A 9396-nucleotide genomic window follows, 5' to 3' on the forward strand; every position below is an offset into this window, starting at 1 on the left:
GAATGGTTGTGAGCCCTCATGTAGGTACAGAGAACTAAACATGGTCCCATATAAGAATGCAAGTGCTCTTAATTGCTAAGCTAACTCTCCAGTCCATCATGCTAATGGATAAAGTGAATGTCAAGGAAATTAGCAGAGGTACAAGGCCAATATTTCCAATTGGACTCTGATTATTTATCCTCTATGCTTAACTATTACAACAGCCTCTTTCTCCTGAGATGAAAAGAAGGCAATAGTAAGTGTTCCTGTTTACCTCTGTCCACTCCCAGCTGTAACGACAACAGAAAACCTTGCTTGATTATAAAACTGGACTCAGTCATTGATGCTTCATGTTAACTGCTTGCCAAAGAAACACATTCATCTTGTCGAAGACATAATGAGCAAAACTGGCAATGCCCTAATAAGCTCTAAATTAAGCATACATAATGTTGAACAAAATATAAGAATCAGCAATTTTTTTTTACTTATTGATCATTAGTGTTAATGAGAACAGCAAGTAGCTTTGTTCCTGTTCACTTAGAAAGTATAAAAACAAGGTAAGCAAGCAATTAAGAAGGTTAATATGAGGATTCAGTTCTTATCCTGATAAATGGAACAATTTATTTCCCAGCCTATTGACCTCAGAAGCCCTCAACGACTCCATCTTCTCTGCTTTCAAACTAATTTTCAAGCACATTGGTAACAGGAATTGTGGAAATAGCACTAGAGCTTACCAAAAGCAATAAAACTGAATAAATACATCTAGTTCCAGGAAATCTGTGTTACAAACAAGCTAAAGTACTTGTTTGTGCGAAGGTACTAGAGTCCCTAATGATAATAGCAGTGCCTTCTTTGTGCAGCTACAACAGAATGCCACAGATTAGGTAGCTTAAAAAATGGTAGGCTGGGATGCAGCTCAGTGGTAGAATGCATGCTTTAGCATGTATCATATCCCCACTTTAATGCTCAGCACTCTCAAACCCACAAATCAACAACCACGGCAACAAGAACAAATATTTATTTCTCACAGTTCTGGAAGCTGGGATGGTCAAGAAGATTACAGGGCAGCCTATCCAGATGGCCAGGGCTCTCTTCTTGGTTGGGGGGCAGCCAGACTTCTCATGTATCCTAAGAGTGGAAAGAGAGATGGATGGGAAGGGAGAGGGGAGGAGAGTACCATCTCTCTTGAGCCTCTTTATTATAAGAGCATTAATCTCATCTTGTAAATTTGACTATCAGAGTCTAATTATATCCCTCAGGCCCCATCTCCAAATATAATCATATCAGGGATTGATATTTCAACATTTGAAGGGGACATGGACATTAAGTCTACAGCACAGACAAAGCAACTCAGAAACTCAAAGTTTCTGGGGAGCAAGGCTAAGGCTCTCTGAGAAGCTAAGCTGTAAGACACAGAAAAGTCTGGGAAGAGGCAGATGGGAGTCAAAGATTCAAACCACAAGAAGAGCACGGATGTGGAATAGCAATTTCAGAATGACTAACCAGAAAGAACTAAGTCTTAAGGGATATTTACATTTGTCAGTTCACTACCATCATGAAATCTGTTTTGTTTGCCCACTATCCCTCTCTCACATTGGAAGCAGTATTGTAGATGGTCCTTGCTACTTTGTGAGTTCTTTTTCCCACCCTTTAGCCTCCTGGTTTCACCCCCTATCACTAGATAGGAGAGAAACAAGGATAAGAGAGAGAGAGAGAGAGAGAGAGAGAGAGAGAGAGAGAGAGAGAGAGCGCCTGAGTTTAATTTCTTTCCTTTTGTTTCTTCCTTAAGCATGGCTACTAACAAACTGCAACCAACCCCCAATCACCCCTTATTCCCCACCCCCCAAACAACCACCAACCATCAACTCAGCCTACTGGGACTCTAGCATTTCTATACCCTCTGAAACATTCCCAGAATTCCAAACATCACACAACCACAGAAACTATCTGCAGCGAGCCAAACCATACCTCTGCTAGAGCACGAGGCAAATCATAGTCAGTTGCTGTGGACAGTCCGAAGCAGTTTCATATCTCCATATCTGTGATTAAAATGAAAACAGGTTTCCTATAATATTTCTATGTCTTTGATAAACCAAAGTTCCAAAATTGTCACTACACAGTATTTCCATTTGGGGGTGGGGTGGGGGTGGAGGATGTGTTCTCCTCATACCCTCATCAGTCCATTCCCAATATTGCAAACAAAAACAATGACCAGGAGGAGCCTTTAGAAAAGGATATTTGGACTGGGGATGTAGCTCACTGGTAAAACACTTGTTAACCATATACAGTGACTTGAGTTCCGTGTCCAGCCCTGCAAGGTAAACAAGCAAAACAAACCAATGACACTAGAAACAGAGTATAAATCTTCAGATCTGGATAAATCTTGTTGAGAACTTGGCAACAATTTTCAAAACATCCACAAAAATCATCTGCAATCTATGGGAAATAGAAATAGGTTGTGAAAACAGGAGACGGCAAATGTCTTGCTTTTCAAAACTAGAAAGACAATAGATGACACAAATGTTACCCTGAGATTTCAATGTTAAATCTGTATTAAGAATACCATATATTCTAGGGCTGGAGAGATGGCTCAGCCGTTAAAGGCTAGGCTCACAGCCAAAAATATAAGAATACCATATATTCTTATTAGTATACTTTAGGGATGAAGATGTAGTTTAGTGGTGGAGTGGTGGCCTAGCACATGTGAGGCCCTGGCTTCAAACAACTTGTAGTGAGAAATCAAATGAGAGGTATGTCAGTGCAGAGAGGAGAGGGATTATTTTACCAAGAGAATGACACACAGTTATTGAGGATTTTGTGATATTCTTATTGTCCTAGTTGACTAAAGGAATCCTGTGGATCTAGTTTCTGTATTTTCACAAGGAATTTTCAAAAAGCCTGTCTTAGAATTACATGGAAAAGACCTGCGTTCTGATTAACAGATCTGTCTTTGTCAAATCTGACTATTTTTTTAACAGTCCATGTGGACCAGGGCTATTTTCCCAGAATAGTCTTTTTCCAATCTCGCTTTTAAGTAACTTGGATAGGGGCTGATTGGACATGGGTCTCAATATTGGAGATCAAAAAGCTGGGAGGAAATGTGAATAAATCAGCCTTTAAGGTAAGACCCAAGCTGACATTAATCCAGAGATGATATATTGGCCACCCAATACATTTTAAGGAATAAAGCAGGATACATGTTTAAATGGATACGTGTATTAAGGTGAAATTGAATTTGTTTTCATGATGCTGGGGATTGGATCTGGAGCTTGGCATATGCTAACATGGATTCTATCACTGAGACATACCTCCAGCTCCAGGTGTAAAATTAAATTGTACCCAGTTCTGTGTTCCATCCTCAAAACAAAAGTTATGGATGTAGGGAGAACTTGGTAAATTAGCAACATGTGAAAGAAATTTATTCGAAGGCATTAGTGTGGCCTGAATTCATTGGCAACCAAGCAACATGATGAAGCTTCAAAACATGGGTTGTGTGCAGGGACACCCAAACCAAAGCACTTCTAGGCTGTTGAAATAGAAATATAGCATTCTGACTGTTCTGTGCTTTGATGATACATCTTACCATACTCTGATTTATTACATTCAATTCTGGGAAATATATTTCATGGAGACATACACCAACTTCAAACCCTCCACAAGACTCACATCGTACAGCATTATAAATCATGACAGACGAGCAACAGACAAGATGAGTGAGGATGGTTTGTTCAGGAAATAAAATATTTAGGGGCACAAGGCAGGTCCTTTGGAGTTAGCATAGGAAGATAGGCTTATCTTTAATTCCAAGAAGAAAACAAGGATGCAAGTTACAAGCTACTAGACATTTTTGGATAAAGTATAAACAAGTAGCAAGTAGCAATTAGGAGTGGGAGTTGGAGTGGGAGAAGTGAACTTGTTGGAGATATTCAAGGAAGGTCTGGCCAACCAGAACTTAAGAGGGACTTTTAACTCAACTCCGTGATTCCCAAAAGCCCACTTGAAATATGCTGCTGTTTCTTTAAGTAGAAATGAAGTGTTTCATGAGATATGAATGCTAGAGACGATTGGGCACACCATGTTGGAAAGCCAGTGTCTAGACATCCCCTTAGGATTATTTCCATAATTGCTAATGTGCTAGTTCTCAAGGAAGGAGCCCTTTTTCTTAAGTGTTCTTTGTGGTGGTCATGAAAATGGTTTCTTATTGTGTGCTTGCCCTATCTATATTCATGACTTAGATTTGAAGTGAGTTTTGTTTTCTTAAAGGTCTTCCCTTCAATCTTTCTTTGCCCTATACATATCTCCTAATCTTTTTAAAATTTTTGACCATTTCGTACATTATATGTCATGACATTTCAGTTCTTTTACCATCTATATGACCTCTCCTTTCCCTCCCACTCCCACCATGCCTCCTTCCCCCACTTTTAGACTCATGATTTTTTTGGTTTGGTTTTGGTTTTGATCTTTTATGACCCACTGAGTTTGCTTAAGCATAGGTGTGGGGTTAATTACTGGAGCATTGGCAACTTTACAATGTCTACACCACTGAAGAAAATGACTCCCTCCTCCAATAACAGCCATCAACTGTCAACAGTCCCTCCCCCATCCAGGATGGAATGGTGAAGGACCCATCATGCATAGCTCTTCTGCAAGAAAGCACAACTACTGTGAGTTTGGGCAAGGACCGACTATATTAAGTCATGAAGACAGCTTTTCAAATGGTTTCTCTCTGTCCTTCTGCACTCACATTCTTTTTGCCTCCTCTTCTTCGATGTTCTCTGATGGGTAACATCTCCTAATTTTAAGAGTAGCGATGTATGCCTTTTCACAACTACTATACAAAACAGCTTTTATTTCATTGCTTCTTACTATGATTTTTTTAAGCAAATCATTCTCATTTTTTTGTAAAGCTTATTCAATATATTCTTTGTATGTATGATGTGTGTATGGGGGTGCCTATGTGGAGGTCAGGGGGCAATTTTATGGAGTCCCTTCTCTCTTTCCTTCTTAACCTGGGTTATGGGGATTAAACCTGGGGAATTAGGCTTGAGAGGCTGAACCACCTGGCTGGTTCTGTGGTGGGACTTTTATTGTGCCTACCTGAAACGCAGGATCTTGTTGTGCATGCTAGGCAAGTTCTTAACCATGGGCTTAGACCCTGCAGTCTTGAACTTTTAGTAGGTACTTGATGTTTGTCACAAAAACCCGAACAAGTTTCTTGGAAATACAATCCAAAACAATGTGCCCTCCGAGTCAGACTGACCTAGGCTTCAAGTCATGGCTTCTTTATATTCCTAGGTCAGCTTGCTTATTTTCTCAGGAACTCAGTTTTCGCATCTATTTAATGAGCTCAGTGGCATGCATACATTCCAGAAAGCCGTTGGAAGATGAAATAGAATGAAGCTTGCCAAGGACCTATCACAACACTTAGTATGCAGCAGGTATACCATGAAATCCAAATATTATTATGAACTCCCTACTTTCCAGCAATTCCTAGCATTGCTTTAAAATAATACATTAAATTTAATTTTCTAACACTATATTTATATTTAAGTTGTTTAGTGCCAAGGTGCATTTATTTCTCGAATGTAACCATTTACCTACAGCTAAAATGTCCTCACTTCATAATTACTGATGGCTTCATTAAAACACAATTGACATAATAGTAGCTAAGTCTATGGAATGTATTTGTCAGTCGTCAAGGGCATTTGAAAACAAACAAACAAACAAACAAACAAACAAACAAACAAACCTGTGTTCCGTCTAGACCGGCAGCTGTAGTTTTCCAAAAGTATTTTGTCCAGAGAAAAGCAATTGCAGGGTTCCTGCCTCTGTAGCCAGCCCTGGTCGCGCCGAGGGCACTGGCTGTTTCCTTCCCACACTTTGCAGAAATTGGCCTCCTCTGTTTGATTTGAAGTCATGAGTCTGGATCGCAGTGAGCGGTACAGTCTGCTTAATGAATCATTAGTAGAACAGAGAAAAGGACAGACTCAATTACATGCTGGGTTGGTTAACCAGCCTTTCCCTGAACATTGCCCCACTCTAACCTATACTGAGACAGGGAGGCTTTTGTCTGGCAACTACTCCCTCGCCAGTAGTTCTGTCTGTTGAACCTAAGACCCATATTCTACATTCTTGATTGATTTTAATCTGACTTGACAGCTTTCTTAAGTACTATGGCCATCTGTAAGCAAGGATAATGTGGGCTTTGTACAAATAGCATTATTGGCTGGGCGCTCAGCCTTGTCCCCCTACTTTCTGTCCTGTTGATCACATTGTTCATTGCCCACAGGTGTCAGACTCTGAGTGGTGGCTTCTCAGGGTCAGGCTCTTGGAGCTTGATCTGAATATGAATAAACCCAAGAGGCCTGGGAAAAGAAAACAAGAAGATAGATGGACAAACTGACAAATAATGGGGGTAATAATAAACTGCTACCCTTTTCTCCAGTGCAGTTAAAACCCCTGCCTCAGAATTCCGAGCGCCTCAGAAGAAGCTGTGATCTCTTGTACCTCAGTGAGTTGGACTATCCATGGAAACCTTCCTTGGCCTTTCAAGAGAATCTCAGCCCTTTCCACGGTTAGCATATCTCAGCTCTTTGGATGGCCACCAGGGCCTAGGATGTCAACGTTTCTCAGTAACTCTTCTTTGATCAGTTGGCCGAGTAAGAGGAGTTAAAGCCCAAATTTTGATTTATTACACAAAGAATTACTGACCACCCATAATGTGCCAAGCAGTCCAGATAATAAAAAGTGCATAAATGTGTTAGGGAGGAGTGTGCCAAGAGGTAAGAGGATGGAAGAAACAGTGGATGTTGCACAAGAAGCAGATGAATAAATGGTCCAGGAGATAATAAATAGCAAGAGAAGAATGTCACGAGAGGCCACTGTTTGGGACACAATGGTGAGGGAATTGCCCCCTTTCCCCTACCAAGTGGGCAAAGTGATAACTGAGTACAGATGTGAAAGAAAGTGACAGTTTCCAGTCATGCTGAGCATGACAGCAATCAACTCTCTGAAAAGCATGAGGCAGGAGGATGATAAGTTGGAGGCCAGCTTGGACTATATCTCTGAGGCTGGGCCTTTAGCTCAATGCTAGACTGCATGCCTGACATACAGAAAAGCCCCTGGATCTAGTACCAGCACCATGCCCAAAAGGTGAGGGCAAAAGTGTAGACCATAAGCTTTCAGTCAGAGGAATCTGAGTTTGGGAGCTGAGTAGGAGAAAATGATGACTTTTCCTTTTTTGAGGTAAGGAATTAAAAGTTAGCGTTTGAGGCTGGGGTATACACCAATGATGAAGTGTTTGCCGAAACATGCTAAAGGCCCTGGCTTGTATCTCCATTACCAGAAAGGAAGAATCTGGTATGACTGGAGCAGAATGAGCAGAGAAGGGAAAAGTCAGGGGCATTTGGAAAGGAGACACGGGTGTTGCCTGTAAGCAAGTACAATGTTATCCCCAGGTAGTGATTTACAATATTCAAGGAATGATTTTCAAGCATCCACACACGATGTCAGTGAGCTGCAAGAGCTGGGCCACTGGGTGGAGGGGTCACAAAGGACATCCTATTATGTCACTAAATCTACTTTCACCTACTCTTCCACCAACGCTCGGCTGATCAAAGTAAAGTAGTACAAATAGGGTACAGCGACATCTGCACCGTACTTGGTCTTGGTATCCCTGTGGGAGGGTTGGACAGCTGATATGCAAAGTTAAAGGTGGCTTCTTTCTGTTTGTATTGCTTCGAGTGTGGCAAACTACATATAACACAACATTTGCCATTTCAATGATTTTCTGTTTTTTCTCGAGACATGGTCTTTTGATATAGCCTTGGCTGGTCTGAAACTCAGTCTTCCTAGCTTGCAAAGGGCTAGAATCCTAAGCAGGTGCTACCCTACCCATCTGATTTATGGTCTCATGTAGTCTACCAAAGCCAGCTTCTAATTCACTATGTTTGTTCATTCATGCTGTCCTTGAATTCCTCATCAGCCTGCCTTTATTTCAGGCCTGTGCCATGACTCCTAGATCTTTCGACATAATAAAAAAAATTCTTTGAGACAGGGTATCATGTATCCCTGGCTGGTCTTGAACTTGTTATGTAACAGAAAGTGATATGGACTCTCTTTTCCTCCAGCCTCTATCACTTGAGTACTGACACGACAGCGCTTTATCATCATGCCCAAGGTTATGCAGTAGTGAGAATTGGAACCTGGGACTTTGTATTTGTGCTTGCCGAAGCGAGCATGAGCCCGGGACTTTGTACAACCTAGGCAAACACTCCACCAATTGGGCCATATTTCTGGACTACGTTCAAAAATCTATCAAAAAGCTTATATAATATTTTCATCTTCCATATCATGATCACTTCAGAGAACAAGGCAAATACTCTCTAAAAATTTTATGAACAAGTAAATCATGAAATTCTGTTCAATTTTTAACTATGTGTAATATTTATGAGTCTACAAATTGCAAATGAAAAAGAAAAAGTAAAAGGTAATAAAAGTCATGGGTTTCCACCTGGGGACCTACCCTTCTGAAGCCATGTTTGCGCCATTTGCTCTTAGGGCCTTGAGCGTTGGCCCTCCTACGTAGAGATTTTCAGGTGAAGAATGACCCTCCAGTTTTAAATGTGAACAAATGACTTTAATTTTGACAGTTTTACGTGCTACTTGAAGGCTCAGCTCTTAGCCAGCCACAGGGGAAAAAAAAACTTTAGAATAATTGGAGGCTGAGGATGGAGCTCAGTTGATACAATACTTGCCAATGATAAAGCAATGAAGCCCAGCTCTGCACGAAGCGCCCTTCCTCAGGAGGTAGAGGAGTGAGGATCAGAAGCTCAGGGTCATCTTTGGACTTCAGGACCAGCCTGGTATAAATAAAGAATCTAAAATAACCGAACAAGGTCTCAAGGTCTCCAGGGCCAGAGAGATAGGTTAGTGGTTAAGAACACACACTGCTGAAGCAGAGGGCCCAATTTTGGTACCCACCCACTCTGAGCAGCTCCCAACTGCCTGAAAGTCCAACTCTAGGAGAGCTGACATCCTTTTGTGGACTCTGACGGTACCTGAACTCACACCTGCGTGGGCCCCCACATAGATACACGCTTAATCCTAATAATTAAAAAATATAGAAGTGAAATTGAAAGAGAGCCTCTTCCGGACCTCAGGTAAGAAACATCAAACTATTTTCACTCTCAGGACTATACATTTCAAACATATTATTTTCCTACCCTTGAAGTTGTTTGCAGACTGGAATGATGCTCTTTGATAACTTAGAGAAGTTAGCACTGATGAGGACAATAATCCTAACAAATGTTTTTGGAGGGCTGGGCAACAATCCCCTCTTTCAGTCAAAAATCTGCCTCAGAGGAGATATGCAAATATTGCTTGTGCCCTCCACCCAAACTCATTCTCATTGACTGT

At 41.1% G+C, this 9396-nt stretch overlaps 1 long non-coding RNA gene across 1 annotated transcript; it reads right to left on the minus strand.

The window, feature by feature from the left end:
* Positions 1-981: 981 nt before the first annotated feature.
* LOC120099291 (uncharacterized) lies at positions 982-5921 on the minus strand. The gene is made up of 3 exons (XR_005498362.2): positions 5729-5921; positions 1948-2018; positions 982-1107 (listed from the first exon to the last, which is right to left on the minus strand). It is a non-coding gene; the product is annotated as an uncharacterized LOC120099291 (long non-coding RNA).
* Between the last annotated feature and the right edge of the window lie 3475 nt (positions 5922-9396).

Source organism: Rattus norvegicus, chromosome X, assembly GCF_036323735.1.
Source record: "Rattus norvegicus strain BN/NHsdMcwi chromosome X, GRCr8, whole genome shotgun sequence".
Classification (NCBI taxonomy): Eukaryota; Metazoa; Chordata; class Mammalia; order Rodentia; family Muridae; genus Rattus; species Rattus norvegicus.